The 9130-nt window shown below is 49.5% G+C and overlaps 1 pseudogene; it reads right to left on the bottom strand.

Annotated features, from left to right (window-relative positions):
- Nucleotides 1-6496: 6496 nt before the first annotated feature.
- On the bottom strand, nt 6497-7546 carry LOC144163841 (cyclin-dependent kinase 4 pseudogene; annotated as a pseudogene).
- Between the last annotated feature and the right edge of the window lie 1584 nt (nt 7547-9130).

Genomic DNA, 9130 nt, shown 5'->3' with positions numbered 1-9130 from the left:
CCCGATAAGACGCTTTGGAAGGGCGCGCGCAATTAGGGCAATAAGACGGCGCTTCGTAGTTACGTGCCTCGGGGCTACCGTGGCTTAAGCCTGGGAGGCGACGTTTGTGAGCACCGCGGCGCCAGATGGCCGCTCTTGTCACAAACTTGCTTCTCCGACGTTCCCGCGTTTTCGTGTGTCCGCCACGTCTTGAAGAGTAGACGAGAAGAGGAAAATTAGTGAGGCACGTTTTCCTCCAACATTGGTGGATTTGAGAGGTCGGCCTGACCAATTAAATCGGCTGCGCGGCATACAATAGCCGCGAGGAATGGCCGCATACAATGGCATACAATGGCCGCCTGACCAGGGCGAGATAGGAAGCAGCAGGCTTAGCTGAGACATAGCTCGGGCTGGAGACCACCGAGCCTCCGTGCTCAGTGCACGTAAACCTAGCCGTCTAGGGCGTAACCCAGAGTCGATTGCTAAGGTATGATACCTAGGGCGTAACTCGCAGTGTCGATCGTAAGACGGCATAAATCACACGTTTCTGTAACCAACTCTTGTAAATAACTATAAATACAGTTTTTGTTTCTAATCATCTCTTCGTCCCGTCATCGTCCTCTGATCCCTTCTGCTTCACCGCCAATACCGTCTAATTCTTCAAGCGAAGGGCTCCTTCGCCACCGACAATGAACCTACAAACCTGCAAACAAGGACTAACTAGAGGGGAAAAAGGAAGAGGTAGAAAAAAAGGTAACATGGATTGTTCCGTGGATCACGTAAAAGTCCAGGTGGTCTCACAGGATGACGATGTATAGTTCTACGTTGTCTCTGCGACGCCGATGTCATGTAAATATTTAAAAAGTGAATCTAACACTTTTCGCTGGGATGATGGAGATGACCATGGTCCAAGAAGAGCTTTCAATGCTAAAAGTCTGTTGTTTAGGCACTCGATCTTCTTGGCGAGGTGGTTTTTTCCTGGTTGTACTCCGGACACTGTAATAAAATGTGTTCAGCAGTTTCTGGCAAACCACAGTTATCACAGTAAGGCTTTGTGGTTTGACCGAGGCGATGTCGGTAGGAGTTCGTAAGTGCTGCGTTGAGGCGCAACCGATGGTAGAGTGTCTCCAGTCGACGTAGGATTCGCCCTGGGAGCCCCATTCGCAGGTAAGAGTCCATATGATACAGAAAAGGGTGATGAGCTTCGGGAAAGGACCAGAGGCAGTTTCGTTCCTCAAGGGCAGCTGCTTCTCTGGCGCTGCAGCCTCATGCTTTGTAAAGAAAAGTTTCCTTACATTGCGAAGTTGTAGCCCTCTTGGAGCCGCCTCATCTGCTCTCTCGTTGCCGAGAATGCAACAGTGTGCGGGTATCCATTGTAAGGTCACACGATGCCCAGCGACGTAGGGTAGATGGGGCAGGTCGGTGACGTCGCGGGATACATGGGGTGAAGGCTGAAGCAACTGGCGTGTCGTAGGGTTTGCATTGCTGTCTTCGAATCCGTGAATATAGGCCATTTATCTTATGGCTAACGAAGTATGCAGTGGAGGTTGTGCTTAACTGCACGAAGCTCGGCCGACGTGCATGACGCTGCACGTTCAATACGGTAGGACAGCGCTTGGCCGGTTGGCGAAACGTAGACGCCCGATGCCCTATTGTGAGGTGTAGATGAACCGTCCGTAAAAATGTGTGCCATATGTGAATAACGGTCACTGATGTGGGCGGCAAGTGCGAGTTGAAGGAGGCAGAATTGAGGAGAGCTTGCTTTGAGTTGACACCAGGTCTGTTGAGTTTTCAAAAAGCACACCGCTGAGAGAGTCCAGGGGGGGGGGGGATCAGAAGGCATGGTTGCTCCCGCTTGGGATGGAACAGATATGTTAATAGAGTTTATCATCTCTGCGAAGCTGAAGCTTTCGTTCCGCTGCACAACACGGGTCCAAAGATTGGTTGGTGTGTTGAATCGATACCGCAGGTATATTCGGAATGTCTCCTGCTGCCGAAGAACATCTAAAGGCAAGCGGCAAGCCTCCTCAATGGTAGCAGCGCAGGAGGGGCCCTGCGAATGCCAAGGAAGGTGCGCAAACAATGATTTCTCGCCCCATCAAGCTGCTTTTTGCTTGTCGTTGACAGCCGCTGCAAAACAGGCAGGCTGTAACGCAGCAAGCCTTCAACATAGGCCTTCGAGAGAAGCACCATCGATGGACAATCACTGCCCCATTGACTTCCGGCAAGGTATCCAGTCACTTGCGCCGCCAGGGAAATGCGAGTAGATAACCTCCGAACCTCACGGGCCCAGGAGAGGTTTCGATCCATGGTCGAGGCCAACTGTCGGAGACATCCCGAAAGCTTCGAAAATAGGACACCACGTGGCGTACCGAGGTGGAGACTTTTTCTTTTTTTTTTTCCTTCTTGCTTCTCACCCTACTCGGGAGGCCCGAAGCTGCTCTTACCAACGCGCCCCAAAGGTCCCCCTTCTTTCCGGAGAAGCATGCCCAATTATTAAAAGAAGCAAATAAGAGGGTCGGGACGCGCAAAAAAGGCCGTGCACTTTTGTGCACTTCGTTTCTCCACCCTTCCTAAACAAACAAGAAAACATGGTTGGGCGCTCGCGGACCGCACACGAGTGGGTGTCTTCGGTCCCATGAATGCGTCTTCTTACCTCTAAAGATGCACTACAAATGTAGCCATTGAAATAGGAGCCTGCGGGCTGTGATCTTTGCGCTGTAAAATATTTCAGCAGTGTGCGAGCGAGGTGCTGCAACTGTACATATGTGTGGGAAGCAAGCGTTAACAACAATTAACCGCACTTCTCCATCAGTTTTTTAATGTAGCAAATATTCAGGGAGTAGTATACAGTAAAGTATTGTTCAAAGGATAGTGTTTAGGATTGTGTTTAGATATTAGGATTGTGTTTAGACTCGCTACTGAACATTTTAGGTGAGGCGTTGCTGACGGTTTTTTTACATCGCGGGCAACTTTAGGTGCCGAAAAGGTGCGGTGTTTATGGGGTATATTATCTTGTGAAAAATTATGGTGTGGCCTGAATGATCTTTCATCACGGCGAGTGCATTTACTTGTCGTAATTAGGTAGGTGGGCCACAGTGAAATAGTAAACGCTGAGCAATTGTTGTAAACATGTGAATATCTACGGGATAAGAAGGTTACAGAAAATGGCTGTAACTCTTGTTTTGCTGAACAGACCCGAAGCATATTAATGGAGTCTGACTGCTCAGGATTCTACATGTTCGTGGGCAGTTTTATCTTCGGCGATATCACGCGCGGGTAATTACCAGTCACAATTTTATTACAAAGAACGTGAAGCCGCTGCTCATGAGACATTCCATTAAATTGTCGGAAACACCTTAAAGCAGGCAGTCTCATGTTTGTTTACTAGAGTAGAACTGCAGGCCTTACAAATTTGATTACTATGTTGAACTAAAAAATCGCTTAAATCGCAAACAACAGTCGTGTCGTCTTCCTTGCGCTCGTTGGACTACGTCTTGTCAATACGCTCGCAAACAAAATACGATTGACTCCCGACAACTAAAATTCGCTAAGTTAGAATGTTCGGTTAATTTGAAGTGATGTTTTTTTTGCGGAAATTGTCCGTGCAATTAGATTAAAAAATTGCCTTATAATTCCAAGCCACAACCAATTTGTCGGTTAATTGGAAGGTATTTTGATAAACAGTATACATGTAGCAGTCATTTCTCGAGGAAATTCAAATTTTTCGGTGTCGAAACACCACCGTGCATTGTTATGTCGGCGCCCTCGTAACTGGGGCCGCGCGCAGCCAGTTCAGTTGAAACTCGCGCCAGTGTACGCATATCTACGTTCTTTGTACTGTCTTGGCTGCAAACAACTCCGTGTAAGCATTGGGTGCTGGGCGCTTCAGGCTTCAACTTTAGCGATCAGTCTTAACACTCAGGACAAACCATGTCGCGCGCTTGGATTGCAATGAAAGTCGAGGATGTGACCAAAATCAAGAAGGAAGGCTTATAGCTTAGTTATGGAATTCCTCTCATTGTGCTTTCTGTTTCATTGATTGATTCATTATGAGGTTAACGCGCCGACACTACACAGGCGATAAGGCGCGCTGCAGTGGAGGGCTCCGGATTAATTCAGACCACCTGGAAATATATTAACGTGCGCCGGAATCGCAAACACATGGGCGTTTTCACTTTTCGCTTCCATCGGAAAAGCGGCCGCCGCGGCTGGCGGTCGACCCCGCGTCTTTGGGCTCAGCATCACAGCGCCATAGCCATTGAGCCACCACGGCGGGATTTTGCTCATTTGAGAGTTGTGTTACTGCGAAGCTTTTTACGGGCCCCGTGGAGTTCGTATTAGTAGGAGTCAACTGTACTGCGAAATTGCAGTTCGAAGCGTTTTTGTAACTCATTTCGAAACATCCTTTTCATTAATATCTAACAGCTTAGCTGTCTAATCAGCTGAGCAGGAGTGATGGTCAGTTTTTATACGAAGGTTCCGTATTTTGGCACTAACTGTGCGCATCGCTGCCAAAGTTGTTCGTTCTGGCTTTAGGGTGATGCGGGGTGTAGGCCCGTCCGTCACATGGCGTTTAGTCATAGGGAGGTTCGTAATAGGCTGTTTGGTCACATAGGATAATTCGTCATAAGACATTTTGTGACTTACGAAAGTTCGTCACAGGAACGGAAAAAACAAAATTTGCTGTGTGTTTTTAGAGGTAAGTGGTGATAAGGTATCACTGATTATGGTTTGTTCTTGTTGCGTAAGTTACTGAGAAAGAATGTGTAAGTCTAATTAATTTGCAGACGTTGTTTTCAAACTACGTGATTCTTGCAATCTTTTCTCAGCAATGTAGAGCTGAGAAGGTTTGTACTATATTTTCCTTACCCGTGTGACACAGTTCCATTGGAAGGAGAAGCAAGACAAGAGACAGTGTGTAAAAATAAAAAAAAATAATTTCAGCCACCACTTGCAAACAAACAAAAGGGAAGGCCAACCCACCAAATTCCAAAGGCACAACCTGGTACGAATTATCAATGTTAATGCTGCTAACCCCCCCCCCCTCCCCTACCCTTATCGACATCCGCCCAAAAGGAAACTTCCAGACTGAATTTGCAAGAACGAGAATGTTGGTACTGCCACTTTCTCTATTACGGGACCACTTAGAACCAGATGCCTCTTTGACCAGTTTTCTCATGACGAGTCGGCTGTGACGAGTGGGCCTGTTCCCATGGAGGGTGCCCGAGCCGGCTGCAAGACTTCACTGAAAACAGGGACGCGCGTTCATGTAGCCCGTCTTCCAATAAGTTTATTAGGCTACCTCCATGCCCGACTTTTCTGTCTAGTGTTGTTGAACTCTATCCGTATTCTTGATCAACCCAGGTCACCCTACCTGCCCATTCTGGCTTGCATTCTTTGCTGAAATTTCCCAGATGTACGGCCGAAAAGAGAGGCAAAAAAGAAAACATTTATACCTCACTTGTCACTTTTGTAAAGAACCGTCCCACCTACTTCGCTGAGACCCACATGTATACAAAAAAAAACACGTGAACATTCGTTTCCTACACCTATGACGAACTTTCCCATGTGTCGAACCTTCCTATGACGAATGACCATATGTGACCAAACGGCCTATTACGGACCGGCTTCTGACGAAAGGCCATGTGACGAACGGGCCGTATCCTTTTCTGTTACGGCCTGTTACGTACACTCGGCCTATTACGAACCGGCCTCTGACGAAAGGCCATGTGACGAACGGGCCGTATCCATTGGCTTTGTGCGTTTTTAAAGCGAAGCTTCCGAAAGGTTCAAATATTCCAGCAAATATTCAAGAAATAAACACGTTTTTTGGCAATGCCGCATAACCAACCGCTGGCATAAAATAACGCAGGATCGCGAACAAGAACATCTGTAATAAATAGGTTCAAATACTAAATTCGAGTCAAAAGGTCCACGGGGCACGTGCAACTCGCAGGCCGCGTGTTGGAGACCCTGCTTCAGAGGAATAGATCACGAGCCCGGCGGGTCGGGAACGGCTAGCGGGGCTCCGGCCGTTGTTGGGGTCAAGATGACGACGTAGGCCACGTCCGAAGTATGCATGCAGACTTTACTGCATGATCAATAAATGTTTTTTTTTTCAATCGATATTGAACAAACATAAAATGCATAAAACGTGATCTAGGAACGATTATGAATAATGAATTACAGGAGAAATAGCTTTAAGGAAGTGGAGTGCATTTATGTTAGGCTGTATGTACATGCCGTCCGACGGTATTATAAGCCCTCCACTGAAACGACGCCCACTGGTGTTGTTTCGATGAAAAATGCCCCGTCTGGCTGTAGTGCCTACAATATAATAGAGGCAAGAGTCTGGCACTCCTTCGCCTTCCGTTAACGTAGCTAAGGTAAACGAATCCAACACAACCTAACCAACAGACAAAATGTTAAGACACCGAAAACTAACCAGAGCTCTGAAAATAACAATTAAACCTGAAAATGTAAAAAATAATGAGCAGATAACCGACAAAGACTCCTAAGTTATAAGGTTAAATTGATCTTCTAGTACCGGTCCTCCAAGCCGCCGCCACGGCGAAATGAAATCAGCCGTCCACCACAGGTCGTCCTCTCCTCCGACGCCGGCCAGGCACAGGTGTGCCAGGGCCCCCTTGGCTGTGACCCCGTGGTGGGGACCGAATCGCAGCATCTCCCGCAGCAGGTCCACAACCAGGGGTCCAGCTGCGGGATGGCCTGCTCGAGGCTCTCCACAAACGGGGCGAAGTTGGTGAAGGCCTGCCTGGGCACGGCGGCGTCGGCCGGCCACTCCTCCTCGGGCGGCAGCCCCATCACCTCCAGGATGCGTGCCAGCTGGTTCGTCTCGGAGTGGCCTCCGAACAGGGGCTTGCGGCGGGCCATCTCCGCCAGGATGCAGCCGCAACTTCCCAGGTCCACGGGTGACCCGTTGTTGGCCTGCAGCAGCACCTCTGGTGGCCGGTACCAGAGGGTGACCACGACGGGCGTGAGCGACATTTCCTGCTCATAGAGACGGGCCAGGCCAGTGGTCGGCCAGCTTGAGCTTCCGCTGGGCAGTGACCAGCACGTTCTGGGGCTTGAGGTCGCGGTGTACGATGCGGTGCGAGTGCAGGAACTCTACGCCCGTGAACAGCTGCTTGAGCAGCGAGGCAATGAGCGCGGGCTCGAGGCCCGGGTTGGGGCAGCGTTCCATGAAGCCCGCCAGGTCCTGGTCGATGTGCTCAAACACCAGGAACAGCACCAGCTCGCGCTCCAGCTGGCAGCCGTGGCACATGTCCAGCAGCCGCACCATGTTAAGGTGCTGCAACGCGTCCAGCTGCCGCAGCAATCCAATCTTCCGCAGGGTGCCCGAGGGGATGCCCTCCCCGTTGAGCGACAATCGCACCTTCTTCAGGGCCACAAAGCGGCCCTCGTTTTCCCGGTCGCGGGCTTTGTACACGGTGCCAAAAGCGGCCGTGCCGATCTGGGCAATCTCCTCGTAGGCGCTGGTGCCGTTGGTGAAGCCCTCCGCAGCCATGTGCGTCAGGGAGGCGTCCGCAGCGGGTATCGCCATCAGTGGAGGGCAGGCAGACCAAGAGTGCGGCGCTGGCTACGCAAACCGCAGATTGGGCGCCGGACGTTCATTTTACAGCGGCAAGCTTTTCTACTATCGCCTAAATAGCTGTGCTCAGCTACTGCATGCTTTCCAAACTACCTGCAGCATGGTTTATGATATGTAAGTGACCGTTCATCGCCAGTGTTCACACTAAATTCATAGTTCCGAAATTCCATTGTTTAGAGCCATCGGACACGAGCGATCGGCGATGTGACAAGGGGGCCGTATCCCTTGGCTGTTACGACCTATTACGTACCCTCGGCCTATTACGAACCGGCCTCGGACGAAAGGCCATGTGACGAACGGGCTGTATCCCTTGGCTTTATGCGTTTTTAATGCGAAGCTTACGAAAGGTTTAAATATTCCGGCAAATATTCACCAAAAAAACACGTTTTTTGGCAATGCCGCTTAACCAACCGCTGGCGTAAAATAACGCAGGATCACGAACAAGAACGTCTGTAATAAATAGGTTCGAATACTAAATTCAAATCAAAAGGTCCACGGGCCGCGTGCAACTTGCAGGCCGCGTGTTGGAGACCCGTGCTTCAGAGGAATAGATCAGCAGCCCGGCGGGTCGGGAACGGCTAGCGGTGCTCCGGCCGTTGTTGGCGTCAAGATGACGAAGTAGGCCACGTCCGAAGTATGCATGCAGACTTTACTGCATGGTCAATAAATGTTTTTTTTTTCAATCGATATTGAAAAAAACATAAAATGAATGAAACGTGATCGAGGAACGATTCTGAATAATGAATTACAGGAGAAATAGCTTTAAGGAAGAGGAGTGCATTTATGTTAGGCTGTATGTACATGCCGTCCGACGGTATTATAAGCCCTCCACTGAAACGACGCCCACTGGTGTTGTTTCAATGAAAAATGCCCCGTCTGGCTGTAGTGCCTACAATATAATAGAGGCAAGAGTCTGGCACTGCTTCGCCTTCCGTTAACGTAGCTAAGGTAAACGAATCCAACACAACCTAACAAACACAAAAAAGGTTAAGGCACCGAAAACTAACCAGAGCTGTGAAAATTACAATTAAACCTGGAAATGTAAAAAAATAATAAGCTGATAACCGACAAAGACTCCTCCGTTATAAGGTTAAATGGATATTTTTCGAGTACCGGTCCTCCAAGAGGTCGCCACGGCGAACTGAGATCAGCCGTAAGGCACTCCCCCCAAAGTCGGGCTTTCAGAGAACCTGTGGACAAGATATCTTCGGTTCTATCTCACTACTGCGGACAGTCGCATTACGGCTAAATGTGCGTTACGGCTGAACGTCGCAAGGCGCCGTAGAGTCTCACTACGGCGAAAAATGCACTACGGCTGAACGTCGCAACACGGCGGAAAGTCTCACTACGGCGCAAAGTGCGTTACGGCTGAACGTCGCAACACGGCGGAAAGTCTCACTACGGCGCAAAGTGCGTTACGGCTGAACGTCGAAACACGGCGGAAGGGGGACCCTTTCAGCCGATCAGCCGTTCAAATGATCTGCAGCTAGTTTCTTTAAGCATTGTCACAGTAGGCGCTACGTACAGGAGCCTGCA

The sequence above is a fragment of the Haemaphysalis longicornis genome, unplaced genomic scaffold (genome assembly GCF_048455015.1).
Source record: "Haemaphysalis longicornis isolate Haplotype H1 unplaced genomic scaffold, Haemaphysalis longicornis Haplotype H1 scaffold_13, whole genome shotgun sequence".
In the NCBI taxonomy this organism is placed as follows: Eukaryota; Metazoa; Arthropoda; class Arachnida; order Ixodida; family Ixodidae; genus Haemaphysalis; species Haemaphysalis longicornis.
Note: the sequence above shows the minus strand (reverse complement) of the source record. Positions and strands in the feature narration are given on the sequence as shown.